We start from the raw sequence: 17,026 nt of genomic DNA, 5'->3' as shown, positions 1-17,026 counted from the left end.
AACACATCCTACATGTAATACATACACAGAAGTACATTTGCCACAGTTATTATTGATCATTTCATTTAATTTGATCATTAGTCGCATACACCTCATCGCTCATTAAATCTCCACTATTATGTCAAGTCATGGCGTGCCACTGGCGTAATGAGCGATCATCTGTCCAGGAACATTATATTAGTATTATATATATTTCAAACGTCTGGAGTGAGTGAGTGAGTTGGGTTTATCGCCGCGTTAACATTATTCCAGTCATATAACGGCGTGTCAGGAGGAAAGCATAAAGTGATGCATGTGTCAGACGTTTACCACTTCGGCGAAACCCACGAGCACGGGTATGGTGCTGACAAACCTAGAAACATAATTGGGGCGTACCGGGATTCGAACCCACAATCATAGGTTCGTGGCGTGTCCAAGGGACGCAGCTCTGCACAGCGAATCGCAACGCCTGAGACGACTGGGCCACCGTGCCCCCTCAAACGTCTGGAACTCTATATAAAGTGTATGACAGACAACCATCCCCACCATCATTTCATCACGTTTGGATTATATATAAATAATAATCATTTCACACCCTATGGAAACAGTTGAGGCATGGTCTTTCTTTCATTAATTTCAAACCTGTATAAAAGTGATCACATATAATTCATGCATTCCGTTATATTTAAGCGCCATAAGGAACACATGGAAAGAATTCTTTTTGTGAGCACACATTCGAAACATGTTACATCGCTGCAAATGCCAATATAATTTTCCACATGTGCTATCGCCCATGGGCATAGAATCCAACAATTCCAAACCGTATTCCAAACATGAGGGAACGCATGGAAATGTACTAAATCAGGCAGTGACGTGTTTCTGTCGGTGCACAAAAAAGAAGAGCACTGAACAATATAAAACCTTAACATGCGAGTGAAGCCGCCGTCCATACCAGATGAACTAATGTATCGCGAAATGAACCCTAGAGCCACGAAAAACATATCAATACAACCCTGCGGGATGAGTTGGCAAAAATAAACAAATTCTGCAAAAAGAAATCCTCTTCGTTCGTTACAACAATATCACTCAAGGACGTAACATTCACCGAAGAATTAAGGGCAATTATTATAAGATAATCCACGTTGCTGATACCGTTGAGGCGAAAATAGCTCCGACTTGGAATAGTTCTTCGTGGCTTTGATGTGATAATTGGAAGAAAACAAAGTCACTCGACTCAGCGAGCCTTGAAATACAGTAATAGTCTCAGAAAAAAGCAGTATGGTGCCTCTCTTCCAACTGCAGAGACACGAGAGCATTAGAACAACATTCGAGAAAAGGGGATTACTTTTCCTTGGGGTATTTTGCGAGATAACAATGGTAAAGCATCTTGGCATAAAAAAGGTTACTTTAGCTGAATTTAAGTGACCGTTTTTACAGCAAGCAAGTGGTGTTTGTTTATGGTGGGTTGTAAAAAGGATGTTTAAGAACAAATTCCTTGTGGCCATGTGTGTTATCTCAAGTCGGTGTCATGTGGTGTAAGTTTCTGATTCAACACAAAAATAACGTGAATCATCAACTATTTTATTGATTTATGATAATAACTACCTTCACCTTTTCCGTATCTATTTGTAAAATAAAAGTAGAAAGTAAAAAAGTAAGTAGAAAGATGCCATTTTCTTGGCATTCAATTGCGTCATATTTCAAAGCAACAGCAGAGCGCAACAAATTGAAAAACGACAAGGACATTTATAGACTATTATATAGATTTCTAATAAGACATAATGCCAAGGTTAGTAGTGGAAGATTTTTACTTGTTTTTATCGTGAATTTGCCACGAGGAGGTAATAAGTATTATTTAACACACGTTCTAACAATATCACAGTTAACACTGCGTAACAGGTCAATGATGGAGAACTGCACACATTTCAAAAAGCGATCAAAGCGCCATGGAGAATGTAAGTTCAATAATTAAACATAGATGCACGGTTTTTACAAATACACAAGCATTATTGGGACAGGCCAATGCTCGTAATATCACGGATCCTGGCAATGATAAGCAACGCAACTCCATGCTGTTTGTGGCAACTCGACCATATCTGCCCATACGTGTAGTAACTGCCACTGGTCATTCTTGCTAGATAATGCATATCTGAGTTCCACCCTTGAAAATATAATCTTCACAGGAGTTCGAATCTCCAGAGGGATCAGCGCATCAATGACAGAAATGCTTACAAGCAAATGAGTGTATGCACAGACAATTGAAATCTGTTCATGCCAAAGAACAACTGTATACTTCACTATATTTTCTATTTCAACCAAGAGATGACCCAGACTGAACCAACAGAACATGCTTGTGTAATCCAAGATCATGACAGATTTTCAAACGCATTGTGTCAGAATTCCCACGAACATTTAAACATTGATTTGCACTGAATCGCCCACACGAAGTGTATTCAAACAATTCCGCAGAAGAATGCCTCGCTGTCTTGTGTCTTTTTGTAAAATATTTCGATTACAACTGTGAGCAACACAGAAGTCAGTCTCAAGCCTTCGAGGATAACAATGCTTTAGTTTGTTAAGTATAGCCATTTTTGCAAATATTGAAGAATTGCAGATTGCTTAGGTTTTTAAAAACGTTGTTTCGTAGAGGCTTGGTAGCGAATAGTGTTGACACAAATTGTTTGGAAATAAACTTGGTACATAACATAAATTATTGTATTAAATCTATATTACTTATGTGCAAAAGGTTTTCATAGATTTTATGACATATCTGCAGTTGTGTGTTCCGATTATTTGTGACTAACCTGAATCATTGCGTGAGGAATTGGAGACATATTTACATGAGGTTAAACTTTCATTTAAAACAAATGTTATAATGAATATTATAAAGGTTGATTTTCACAAAATGTGTTATTAAAGATTAAGCAGTCGATCAAGAAATTTTCTATACATATACACGTGCATATACGTACACTCAAACCTGTTTAGAATTCTCCCTTACTGAGAATTTTGGTCAGCTCCAACGAACGCAGTTCACACATACATGTACATGACAATACATGGATCTATGAATCAATGCATATCCTTTCATCAGTACCACGTCCACTGAGTAAGAAGAGCATCATCCAGTTCATGACTACAGTACGTATACCGTCCCTATGTTACGATCTAAAATAACCTCTATTTCAACAACATGAGACAGAAACACTATTACCAAGTAAATATTATGGAAAGACTTACATTACCTGCTCGACAGCCAGTGCTTATAACGCGGCCAATATCCATCAACTGCTGGCTTGAAACTGTCCCGCGCCTCGAGACACTTCGATCAACACAGGAGGGTAAATTTGAACACTCCGTGCAACCCCCTCGAGCACACAGAGACCTGTTACTGACAAACACTCCACGTCCCTACCTCGCCGCAGAGAACTCCACCGTGAAGGCATAGCGTGTCGCTGCTGGAAACACAGCTGTTATTTGTTTTCACCTTTACACGAAGAGCGAGCATTGCATTGGCCACTTGGAACAATCGTATACAATATTCATCTCTTCACCTGTCATTGGCCAATAGTGGAGATAGTGCGTGGTCATTTATCTAGCATATATATATCAGTCCACTAAGTTAGTGGTTACCTGAGAAGATGAGCTGGCTTGTATTTATTGAAAGGAGAGAGTGACAAGTGATGTCTATAAGGAATACTTTATATACAAACTGGCTGAGTCTAATGCTACAGAAGGTATTGATTGCAAGAGCTACACGCTATCATTAGTTTTTGTCCTGCATGCTGTAAGAAGTGGTTTGGATTTTTGGAGAATGGATCGTTTTTCTGTCTCTTCAAGTTACTGTGTAATTATTAGCGCTTGGGTATATATTTATATACATGTCAAGTGCCAAAGACATATTGATTATTACAGAGGCGCGTGTGTTATCATTATCTCATATGGCCATGTAAATCAATCTATCAAGTGATGCTCTACTAGACCGCAATGAAAAACATATTTTTAGTGCTCAGCTGTGTTAATATGCGTGTTAATAAACACAAAAGTATCATCAAAAAGACAATATATCGATGGTAAAATGTCGTAGTCTCATTATAAATTAATACAAAAGAAACGTCAGATGGTATTGTCTCATAAATCACCAGAGATGAGCCCAATGGGTGAGTGAGTTGGGTTTAACGCCGCTTTTAACAATATTCCAGTTATATCGCGGCGTGTCAGCTTAATGTAGGAGGAAAGCCCGAAATGATGCAGGTCTCAGAGGTTACCACTTCGGTGAAACCCACGGGTATGGTGCTGACAAACCTAGAAACATAATCGCGGCGAACTGGGATTCGAACCCACAATCATAGGTTCCTGGCGTGCCCATAGGGGACGCAACTCTGCACAGCGAATCGCGGCGCCTTAGACTGGGCTCAAAGAGGATTCAGGGTCACTCGTAAGAGCTGATGATATGAGGATCGGATGGACACCACGCGTCACCTGACTGATAATGTATTATCGTGCGATATGCTGATCGTTGCTCATACTGTCAACCACTGGTTTGTCCGGCCCGGATCCGGACATTTAGAGCCATAGTTAAACATGAAAATCACGCTCATTAGCGGGTAGCCACAACAGTGGAGCCTTACGATGCTAATTATGAAAGGACATGACAGGTGACACTGGTGGAGCAGGGTCCGCTCTCCTTTCCGTGAACTCCTGTTATCATCACTATTCTATAATGAATTGTAAGCATACTATTTTGATGTAGTCGGACTCTGCTTTCATGTGAATATTGAAATGGTTTCGTCCCTTTTCATGTTTCAACATGATGCTATGAATATTCCAGCTGGTGATGTGACGGCGGCCTGTAAATAGTCGTGTCTGAAACAGTATTTCTTTTCAAAACAAGAAGCGAGAAGGACTGAGGCAATTCACGGTAACTTGGTTTGTTTGCAGTCCACCCTCGCATGGCAGGATTACTTTTTATTGAAAATTGTGTGAATTACGGGGAAACGACAGGACCGTGCTTACCCTTTTCGGTAATCTGTCTTACAGACCCTGATACAAATATATCAAATACAACCCATGCAAGTCTATACTGTTTGGCAAGTCTCGATTACTGCAGTATCTGAAGATGAAGAGAGTCTCTGGGCTCCTTTTTATTAAATTTGTATTAAGATAATTTAACAACTTTTTATTTTCCGTACGATATGGTCATTTTAGAGACTAGATGTTAGTCTACCTCTTCGCCAACACCTGTTGTGATCACTGATTTTAAATGGTCCATTCGTATATTCTCTTGCCCGGACTATTTAGAGTTGGTGCTACATCACAAGGTGTCTGGACATAATTCACCATGTCCTAACACAGACCTCTGCGGGAGGAATACAATGTACAGTAAACTACGGTTATAACTCGAAGGGACCACTAACTTTAGTTTGTTATAACCGTAGTTCGTTATAAGCATATATACAGCATACAATAGCAAATAGTCGGGACCAAAAAATCAGTTCGTTATATCCGTCAGTTCGTTACAAGCGTGTTTCTTTATAAACGTACTTTACTGTATTCTACAAATACCCACGAGCAGTTTCACAAGCTGATAACGTGGACAAGCAAAATGGAACAGCTAGTTAGATAAGCATCAGGTAATGAAGCAAATTAGTCACACAATACTGTCCCAAATAAACACCGACATCGATTCCTATCTCAATCTAGCTGAGATTTAAGGTCAACAGATGTGCATCCAATATAACATCCAATATAAAACTTATCACCTTAAACTGTAACGGCAACTCCCACCAACACTGCTTATCACGAGCTCACCACACTGCGTGCACACGTAATGTTTACCCACCTTGAAAAGTTATACAAATACATCCCAGTGCGTGTTTGTGTATCCGTTTTTCCCCATGTTTCATTTGGCCGCCATTGGCTCTGAAGATGTTCGACATCTGTGTTTACTTATTAGGGCAGAAATATTTTGAGACGAACAACACATGAACTGAATCTATCAGATAATAACGAAGGTTTGATGCGCGACCTTATGAATAGTGCAGTGTCGAGTTGCATTTGAGTCATATTGAGACACTGAGCCTTCTAACGTGAAACAGGAAGTGAGGTGAGAAGACTGGAGGTGGACCGGTGCGGCGCAGCGGGGTTCCTCGTTGAGTAATTCCAGGTGTATCAGTTGTGCATGGTAATGAGGAGTTATGCAAAGCGTCTGTATTTTTCAATAACACAAAGACTGCAATTTAAGCTTCGTATCTCGACAAAAGCTTATCGCCTGTCTGTGGTTAAACCCAATAATGACATGTTGTTTCCAGCGTCATCGTGAATTTTCTGAAATAAATTAAGGGGCATAAGGAAGTATACCGAGTTTTTTTCTTTTATGTAATGAAAATTGAAAGTACTGTTGTGAAATATGATTATGTCTATTGAATCATCATCACTCCTCCCTACAACTAACTGTAAAAAGTAATCAGTAATAAGTTGGTATAGAAATAACTTTGTTCTATGAAGATAATAATTTAAGATAATAATGAATAATAATTTTACAAACACATGACCCCTAATCTTTGAAATGTAGATTTGTGCCGAAAAAAGGAAATGAGAGTTTCATATATGAAACCCTGTAGAAATATTCTAGGCGCCTGTACAGTTCACTGTGTGGATAAAATATCGGTACCATTTGATAAAATCAACTGAGAGGTATAGTTTCTTTTTTTCCCTCAGTTGAATGATTTCTATATCTTTATAGCGTGCTAACAAACACGACGCCAACCTTTTTATGCAACCAAATTTCCACAAATGTGTTACACGCTTCAAAGAATCCTTCTACGTACATGTACGTGTCCGAGTTGGTTCACTGACAAGACATACATACACATATGATGATTTGGTACTTACCGCAGTGGCCTTTATCTCATGTTAATGCGATAAGATTGTCTTCATTACTGTCTTGAAAGGACCCTCTAATACAACATCAACTAGCTTTAGACATGCATCATGCGTTTTTGCTAAAATAATTGTTACCTTGACTTTGTACTTGTATCTTATAAAATGTTATGTATCTAAGTTAAAAATGGATCTGTGGTGCCTTTCCTTCAATAAAGAATTGAAACTGAACTGAGACGGATATTTTGGCATCTATTCTGATAAACCTGTGTTAAATAACGTATACACAATTACACTAACTGATCTTGCAGAGAGGAGTCTAATTAGAGACTTTGGCGGTGTTCGCACAGCGAGGAAAATGTGTAATTCAATAGTCAAACTCATACACTGGGTTGTTGCTATTTAACAAACTTTCACCGGGAGACATGGTGTGCCACTCACTCTGTACCGATAAAACAGTGTACGGTGCTGAGCAACTCTCTGTCCAGAAACATGTCCCTTGGCTGCCAGGATCCGCTAGTCGCTGGTTTGAATCCTATATTCGCTACAATTATTATCTTTAGTCTATCAGGACCACATCCATCCTTGTGGGGTTCATGTTGGTGGTGCTTGTCTTCGACGGCCGTCACTTTGTGTTCCAGTATCTCTCAAAGCGGCGTTGAACTCATTCAGTTAATATTAGTGAGTATGGTATAACGCCGCTTTTATCATTACCACGGGGGCGGTCGGGTAGCCTAGTGGTTAAAGCGTTCGCTCGTCGCGCCGAAGACCCGGGTTCGATTCCTGACATGGGTACAATGTGTGAAGCCCATTTCTGGTGTCCCCCGCCGTGATATTGCTGGAAAATTGCTAAAAGCGGCGTAAAACCATACTCACTCACTATCATTACCACGACAGGGGACACCTGAAATGGGCTTCACACATCGTACCCACATCGAACCCGGGCCTTCGGCGCGACGAGCGAACGCATTAACCACTAGGCTACACTACCGCCACACTAAAAGTCAATCATGGTGTCAAGAAATGTTGTTTTTTATCAATGCACTGATATTGACAGTCCAAAATATTCAGACAGGCGACTTCCGAAGACAATCAGAAAAAGTACAACTTTCCTGGCAAACACCGTACATATGCTTACTGAAAAAGTGATTAAGCATGGACCAACAGGTCATTAAGGGGTACATGGTCTCGGTGGGACGAAAATAACTACCAGACACGCGTATGAATATCATCTGTGTTTACATTCTCCGTCACAGATCCTCATCCGCGCGAAATAGATCCCTAATCTACTGCACATACACGTTCTGCTAATTGAAGGAAAGCGTTCTGTTTGTTCTACGGGAATGAACAGTCCATATGGCGTCCACGGCTTTAGCATATGGTCTTTATCGGTTTGCTATGCCCCAAGTGAACCAGGCTATGCGGTGTTTGAGGAATATGAAGTTGTTTGGAATTGAAATGAGGAACGTTGCTTCCGATAATTCTGTTTTGTTTCGTAAAGATAATATTTGCCCTCGCCAGAAATGAAACACGATGCCTCATATTTCAAACAACTTTTGAAGACTATGCTATCCTCACCATCTGATTGTGAAGTTAACATAAAGCGTCGATTTGTATAAATCCGTTATTGCCTTTGCGATTTGGAGTTAAATTATAAAAACAATATTCGACAGCGATAGAGATTTGAAAGGATATCGAAAGGATAACGAAATGCGGCAATACTCTAATTATTCCTGAAGGGTAGAATATTATCCGTTGTGGTATCAAGTGTGTTGAAAACGATCGATATCGAAAACATAGTGACACTTGAATTTTCACTTTTTTATCAAGTTATACAGAAATATTACGGAATTGAAAGTATCAGTCGACCGAGGGGATTTAAGTGGTTTGCGGTTGTGATGTCACTTAATGATTTTGTTGTGTGGAGGTCTAAAACACACATTGAAAGAAACAATGACCATATCAGGAAATTGTTTTATGACTGTTTGTAATTGATGGGATACAGAAAAAACCCGAAACCTATTTCGTTACACGCAACATAACTACGTGCATATGCAGCCAAATCGTGTCAGGGAGATGCTGTTTCATGTGAAATGGTCCTGAGAATAGACATCCGAACTGATGAATCCAGGTGTGCGGTTATAACATCTTGACTACATACAAATGTGACCCGTGAAGATCCGGGGTAGAATAGGTCTTCCATGCTTCCCGTAAAAGGCGACTATGCTTGTCATAAGAGGCGACTAACGGGATCGGGTGGTGAGGCTTGCTGACTTGGTTGATGCATGTCATCGATCCCAATTGCGTGGCTCGCTGCTCGTGATATTAATCACAGGATTGTCTTGTCCAGACTTGATTCTTTACAGACCGCGGTCATATAGCTGGAATATTGCTGAGTGGGGCGTTGAACAACACACCACCAACCAACATCTAGATGTTCACAACAGTTTTCGGAAGGGAAGTGCCCTGTGGTGAGGGGTCCGCCAAATGGGGTGTCGTTGTAAAGATTATTGAATAGGACACGCTCTATCACCCGTATAGGCCATATAAATATATTCAAACCTACTTCAGTTCTCATACATGAACAGTCCATGAAGGCAATTTGTACCACTTTGTTGCGCCCGGGGATTTGTAGAATAGCCCCCACTAATTGGATAGAGACATATGGTATGATAAACTAGCGTTTTATGTCCTTCCTAGCTTGGGCTCCGAATCAGTGTGATAGTAACTTGTAGACTAATTGGACGTAGGAACCTGCAGTTATACTGGCGAGTACAGGTCCTCTGTCCATTAAAGAGGATGTATACAATGAACCGTGATCAGATTCGTCTGTGGCTTACGTAGGGGTCTGACTGTTTCATTTCGGACGGAAGGATTGCATACGGTCAAGGCTTTATATGGCCATGGCGAATCATTGAAGTCGGTGTACTAATCGATTAATGGAGATAAATTTATCTTTTTTTAGTTTCCCATCCCCAGACTGTTCTATTTTGGTCTTTATTGTTACTTATCATCATGGGGATGACTGACTCTAATCATATCAGAGACCATTAATGCATCGTGGGGCTTAAGATCGTTATTCGTGACGTTGTAGTTGACAGTCAAAGCACTGACGTCAGTGAGCGAACATCCTGTACAAGAGCCGTGTAGATCCGGGGAGGTCTTCAGCAACCCATGCGTACCGTAAAGGGCGACTATGTTTGTCGTAAGAGGCGACTAACGGGATCGGGTGGTCAGACTCGCTGACTTGGTTAATTCATGTCATCGATCCCAGTCGCGAGGATCGATGCTCATGATGTCAATCACTGGATTGTCTGGTCCAGACTCGATTATTTTACAGACCGCCGTCATATACATGTAGCTGGAATATTGCTGAGTTCGGCGTTAAACAACCAACAAACAAACTCTAATAAAATTCGCAAATGTCAAAACTATCTCACAACGGAAATGAAACTGGAAACATATGGATTCTCCAATATTCTTTACACAAAAAATTCCCACACACTTAATTGCTTCTCTGACATCATCCAGCACTTACGTAAAGTCTTAACATGTCGACTGTCGACATTTTTACCAATCCTACACGGAGCTGGTCTCGAATCCTTCGTGACGGAAAAAACATGTCTGTACCGAAGCGCACATGAAAGCATAACCTTTGCATGCCTGTAAGGTTGGGAGGCTTGTTATGTAAATACAACTGATTTCCCAAGTCCCGACTGTGTGTGGTCTGCTATTACCCTATCAGGCAATCCATGTAACATTTATTGTTGCACACATCATCGAATGTAAATCAGCCTTGGCATTGCAGGTATGCGGAGATGCGGGGTGTAACGTGGCTGGGTCTTTTCAGGAAATAAGCATCATTGAACGTGTTTACATGTGATAAACGAAAGTGAAAGATATTAATGACGTGCTAAAAGCAGCTGGCATAAGGCAATGAGTTCATTGTGCTTTTTCGACATTATCCTAAGCATGTGTTTATGCATCACCATCATATAGTTATGATGCCAGATGGTCCCTTATGGTACGCGTATCCTGCCCTACCGCTAACACCTATCACAAACACATGCAGAGGCAAATCAATTGTTTACCTTAAACAATTATGTGGCCATACAGCACAAGTCAAAATACGGAATTAAATCGGACATCAATTTTTTCACTGATGCTTCAAATTTGGAAAAATCTCGTTCAAAGAGCCTCTTACCACTCTTGCTCGGCAGTTGTTTGATCAAGGTTAAAATATTCAAGGCCTCAGTAAAGTTTTCAAAAGGTTTAATGGTAGAACGTGGAGGACATGTCCAAAATTGACGCATCAGTGACAAAAATGATGTCCGATGCAATTCCCGATTTTGACTTGTACCATATGTTCCCGTGTTTTTTTCTGGTGAACAATTGACTTTCCTTTGCATGTGTTTGTGGCGGGTGCAACCGGTGGGGCAGTATATGCTCACCTTTTCGCGAACACCTGGTATCATTACTATAATGATAGTGATTCCTATGCACATGCTCATTGATATAGTCCTGAGCAAGAGTCATATGGCGCTCTTTGAAAGACATTTCCAAATTTGACGCTTCACTGACAAAAATGATATCCGATGCAATTCCCAATTTTGACTTGTACCATATGTTCCTTTGTTTTTTTCAGGTGAACAATTGACTTTCCTTTGCATGTGTTTGTGACGGGTGCAACCGGGGGGCTGGATATGCTCACCTTTTCGCGAACACCTGGTATCATTACTATAATTTTAGTGATTCATATACACATGCTCATTGATATAGTTGGAATGGTACAATCGACTCTGCAGATATTTCTATTGGATATGCAAAGGGTTTTGTCGCCTTATTCCACACTTCTTCAATAACAAAAAGGTTAGGAAAGCTTTGTTGATCAGTACTATAAACTAAATGCATGTATGGATGAAACCTTTAACGGTTGTTGCTTCATGCGGGATGTATGTGAAACACCTAACGTGCAATTCGCTGTAGTATCATAGATGCAGTCCTCGGGGTAAGCTGAATTCTAAATGCACATATGTACAGTGTTGAAGCATAATATTATGCCACTATCGAAAAAAGTGATAAGATGATGACACAACTATTGAAAAAACATGTGATGAAGATTACTGCAAGCGGTAGTACCTCATTAGGTTTAATGCAATGTCCAGCGTATGCTTGTACAATACTGAACAGCAAATATAGACCTGTGATTCGTGGTACTTTGAGAACGATGGGATTCCCGTTAAGACGGCATGGTCGGGATCGGTTATTTACAGCCCGCTGGAATATTGTTGACTGCGGCATAAAACAACAAGCAAACAAACAAACACAAACATAAAATTGATATTTTTAAAATGTGGTAAAACACTTCATAGCCTACAACAATTCTATAACTGTAGCAAAGGTGGCGGCAGATGTTTTTGACAGAATAAATCGACTAAGAAGACAAAGTCCCCTTAAAGCCTTTGTTGGCGTCCGTTTGAGTGACGTTCATGTTTAACAAGGCGATATGCAATGCGGCCGCCATTGAATATTTTCACAGTCGTATTGTTGCGAAATGTCACAAATTGCACCTGTTTTATATGTATTGACAAACCCGTTTATTCTTGCCCTCTCGATTCTATGATTCCGACCATTCGATAATCTGGCAGTGATTTGTTCCCGAACATGCTTGAAAAATCCAATTTTGGCTCAATTTTAAGAAAATAATTGAGTGTAGCAGGACATGCGGTATGTCCTGAAAAATGTATTTTGACACAAAATACAGATATAAGGATAACTTGAAGCAGTGACCGAAGAAATATTACTTCTCTCTCAAACATCCTGGTTCAGTCCTTCCATCCCCGACAATATAACTTCGGGAAAACGAAAATGCAGATATTGTTAGTAACAGTATAAGTGATTACAGTAGCTGTGGGTATTTCAAGAATTCTTTCAGTTTATAAAGGGAGTCCAGGTTCACTCAGCCTTTAGCAACATGACACGACATCTCCCCACGGACTTTTCACTGAAAGAGCATGCTCAGTTGTTGCGAAATGTAGATACCAAAGGCTGGAGCTGCCGGAATATTGCTCGGCATAAAGGGAAAGTTGACTTTAGAAAATGTCATCAGTCCTGTCACACAGTTTTGTGGATATTGTTGTGTCACTCAGATCTGCATAGATCTAAAAATGAAATGGATGAGGCGGTTTCACTGATTACTTTTATTTCCAGTTCAGGTCGGTACATCAGTAGAAGGGAATTGCTATTTGACCATTATTGAACGATATTTGACCATCGCTGTACATGATACTTATTAAGTTAAACCTCTTGGTTCTATTCCTGCGTTTTGATTTTGCCAATCTGACCAGAAATTCAGATTCATACACAAAGAACCAGAGGGGTAAAAAGGAGGGGAGCACAATTGGTGCCCTACTTCTTGCCTAAATGTCCAACCCCAAACTCCATATAGATGTTATTCGTGAGGAAGACATACATTGTTGTCTTATTAAACTTCAGATGACATTTGCCTTCAGTTTTGGCGAATTGTCCTGAACTTTTGAACATAGAGATGCATCTATATCTCTTGTCATCACGCTCAGTAAGAAATGCCCCGTTGATCAAGGAATGGCGTTTCCCCTATTGTTTTTTGTTGTGTGAAGTAGTGTCCTAAGTAGGAAAGTCACTTTTGTGAGATTGCATAAATTCAAGCCAGTCCAAGTTCACGTTCTGGAACACGTCCCCATACCCGAACCACCTGGAGGGCATGATGTTCATGTATTAAAATGAAACTGTCGGTGGTTCCTGGAAAATAGTGTGGGGCATTTAGGGAAATTGATATTTGTATCAGAATGTGACTTCAGTTTAAAGCATCATTTCCACTGTTTGCAAATTTCAAATTCAGGAACGTGCGGTCCTTTTCTTTTTTAGTGGAGTTTGTTTTTGGTTTAGCGGAACGCTTGAAAGCAATATCAAGAAATGTACTCTCTAGTCGATACTGTGGACGATTACTGTTTGAAGACCCATTCATCACCAAACGTTCATGGCGTCATTTTGATTTCTTTCAATGACCCAGAGTATGGTATTGTTATTATTTGAGCAGTCCCAATGGTTCCATAAGGAGGGGTAACCGAGCTCCTAAATGAACCGTATGATTAGTCCTTCGTTCTTTCTGGTGCCCATAGCATTTTCATAGAGTGCATTTATCTTTAGCACACAGCAGACTAAATACATTGAAGTTGACAACACGTTGGTTAGAAACACTGCCAACGTCTTTTATTTTTTCATTAAAGACAGTGTTGGCATTCCCAGTGCAGTACTATGTCCCTTAACATTATCAGGATCCGCTGATCGTGAGTTCGAATCGAACTTGATAGACGTTTCTGTCTGCAGCTGAGTAACATTGGACTATATCCAAACCTGAATTTATACCCTTTTATATGAAAAGGATACTATTAAAAATAACGATTAACCCAACTCACTCAAGAAAGAGATATTTAGAACTCTGGGTCAGCTTCTATATGATCAATATTTTGTGAAAACCGAGTTTCCTTAGGGAAATGTTCTTTTATCTATGGGACTTTATTTGTCGAATGAAGCTTTGATTCCACTGAAACCAGTTTTATCTGTTTTGTTCTATTGAACGCTCTGAGTCGTGTGTAAAACGTGTTTCCCGGATAATCCCAAACCAACTACTTGACTTGGGCACAATATTAAATATCATCACTACACACATTGTCTGATCTCTTTCAAATCGTATCTGAGGTAATAGGACACTAGCACGCAGAGTTAACCTCAACACGTGCTCGAAAATATCGCCAGCATTGATCTGGGTAATCTATAGCTTTTAGAGTCACGTAATAGATCCGAACAGACACCCTTCGCCTTCCATTTGCTATTGTTAAGAGCAAGATGATGCATTATATTGATCTATATCAAATTATAACTAATCATATAAACTTCTCTTTAGGTTATCTATATAATCAAAAGTCCATTAGAAGACACAACCTCTTGGATGAACCCCCATTGCAGCAGCATATCGGAGCGTTCGATGGTTAATAGCTACACTTTACATCGGGCTTTGCTCAGTGTGGTCGTAAGGCAAAATACACGCTGAAGCAAGCATTGGGAAATAGTGAAAAATGGCTTATAAGAGCCGAGGAAGAAAAAGAAGAAAGAGAGAGAGTTAAGTAGAGTGAGTGAGTGAGTTGGGTTTAACGCCGCTTTTAACAGTATTGCAGTTATATCACGGCGTGTCAGCTTAATGTGGGAGGAAAGCCAGAAGTAATGCAGGTCTTAGACGTTTACCACTTCGGTGAAACCCACGAGCACGGGTATGATGCTGACAAACCTAGAAACATAATCGAGGCGAACCGGGATTCGAACCCACAATCATAGGTTTCTGTCGTGCCCAAGGGACGCAACTCTGCACAGCGAATCGCGGCGCCTTAGACGACTGGGCCACCCGTGCCCCCTAAAAAGAGCCGAGGAAGAAAGAGAAGAGAGAAAGTTAAGGAGGGAGAGAAGGATATAGTAATGTGAAGGTAGAGAGCGGGACGACAACAGCGTACGAGGGAAGAGAGAGAAGAAGAGACATTAAGAGAATGTATGAGAGAGTTAGGATTATTTAAGGATAAAAAGATTGTAAAGGAAATTCGGTGATGGAGAAGAGAGCTAAAAGGGAAAACGTATTTCGAGAGAGGTACATTTGATATACCTACATATAGTGTTAGAATGTATTGTGTTTGTTGTTTAAAGCCGCACTGAACAATATTCAAGTATGATGATGGTCTATAAATAATGGCGTCTGGAGCGGGCATGAGTAGTTTTGGCATCACGAGCATCTGTCTTCCCAATTGTGATTCCATATACATGCAATCAACGAAGTGACCAAACCTAACCAACCGAACCGTTTATGAGTACTATGAGAGAGAGAGAGAGAGAGAGAGAGAGAGAGAGAGAGAGAGAGAGAGAGAGAGAGAGAGAGAGAGAGAGAGAGAGAGAGGAGAGAGAGAGAGAGAGAGTATGGTTTTACGCCGCTTTTAGCAATATTCCAGCAATATCACGGCGAGGGGACACCAATAATGGGCTTCACACATTGTACCAATGTCGGGAATCGAACCCGGGTCTTCGGCGTGACGAGCGAACGCTTTAACCACTAGGCTACCCGACCGCCCCAGAGAGAGAGAGAGAGAGAGAGAGAGAGAGAGTGAGAGAGAGAGAGAGAGAGAGGGGGGACAACAAAGAAAGAGACTGGCGAGACACGGAGGAGAGAGGAGGAGAAGAGAGAGGAAGAGGACAGGGGGAGAGGAAGAGTCGAAATAATAAAGCGAGAGACACTGAAGGAGTAATGTGACGTGCTCATGCAGTGATGGCAATATAGAAAGTGTGGGCAAACAAATGGAGTTCAGAAACATGTCCTCAGAGAGTCCAAGAGAGGGACTGGAGTTAGGAGGTAGGGGGAGACGTAAAGATTTAATACAGGGTATTTGTTTGTGGAAACTGTAAATTGCAATAAGTACCTTCACGTAGTTAAACACTCATGTTTTGTACAATGTGCGCAATGCATGATGAAGACCTCTTAGAGTAACCACAGATAAAACAAATCCCGCTAGCTGAAGCGATTCAAAATATCCATAGCAAAACCAATCTCCATAGAAAAAACAATGATCGGAACCGAGCAACAATAACCACGCAGCATCATGGAGCCAGACAACAATATTTACTCCAACCTAATCTTCTGCATAGACATAATGATAACATAATTTTCACAAATGATCATCATGTACGAAAGATGTACTTTTTTAGGGGGCGAACTCTGCAGGTATCAATTTCATGCACACGATTTATATAAATATTGGATTTCCTTGCCTATCATTTGTCGACCACAATACATCAGTGGAGAGGACCCATACTGCTCTCAGTCCATTTCTTCTATATACAACATAGGAAGGCTTAGAAAATAATCGACTATCAACGAGTATTTACTGGATGTCTGCCCCGAGTTTTGTCGAGAAACTGTTTACATTGTTTCACCAGAGGCAGATAACCCGGAAGTCTGTGTATTGTGTTCGTTATGTTATGTTATATTGCCCATATTCTTATTTCTTAAATGGCTTTCCTGATCACAAGTTATGGTGTCAGCTTAATTAGTTCATTGTTGGCATGACGCCGAAAAAAATTAATTAAT

At 40.5% G+C, this 17,026-nt stretch overlaps 1 protein-coding gene across 4 annotated transcripts in view; it reads right to left on the bottom strand.

Moving 5' to 3' along the window:
• The window catches only part of LOC139447772 (uncharacterized), a 120,140-nt gene that overhangs the window by 27,623 nt on the left and 75,491 nt on the right, over window positions 1–17,026 (bottom strand). The window contains exon 1 of one of the 4 annotated variants that reach the window (XM_071229266.1): window positions 3,220–3,385. The exons of 2 other annotated variants lie outside the window; for them this stretch is intronic. The gene's annotated coding sequence lies outside the window, so the exon portion shown is untranslated. Of the gene's footprint in view, window positions 1–3,219; window positions 3,386–17,026 lie in introns of those variants that run through there. One more of the 4 variants, XM_071229265.1, reaches the window with a different exon arrangement.

This window comes from Haliotis cracherodii, unplaced genomic scaffold, assembly GCF_022045235.1.
Source record: "Haliotis cracherodii isolate W230 unplaced genomic scaffold, xgHalCrac1.p SCAF_7, whole genome shotgun sequence".
NCBI lineage: Eukaryota > Metazoa > Mollusca > Gastropoda > Lepetellida > Haliotidae > Haliotis > Haliotis cracherodii.
Note: the sequence above shows the minus strand (reverse complement) of the source record. Positions and strands in the feature narration are given on the sequence as shown.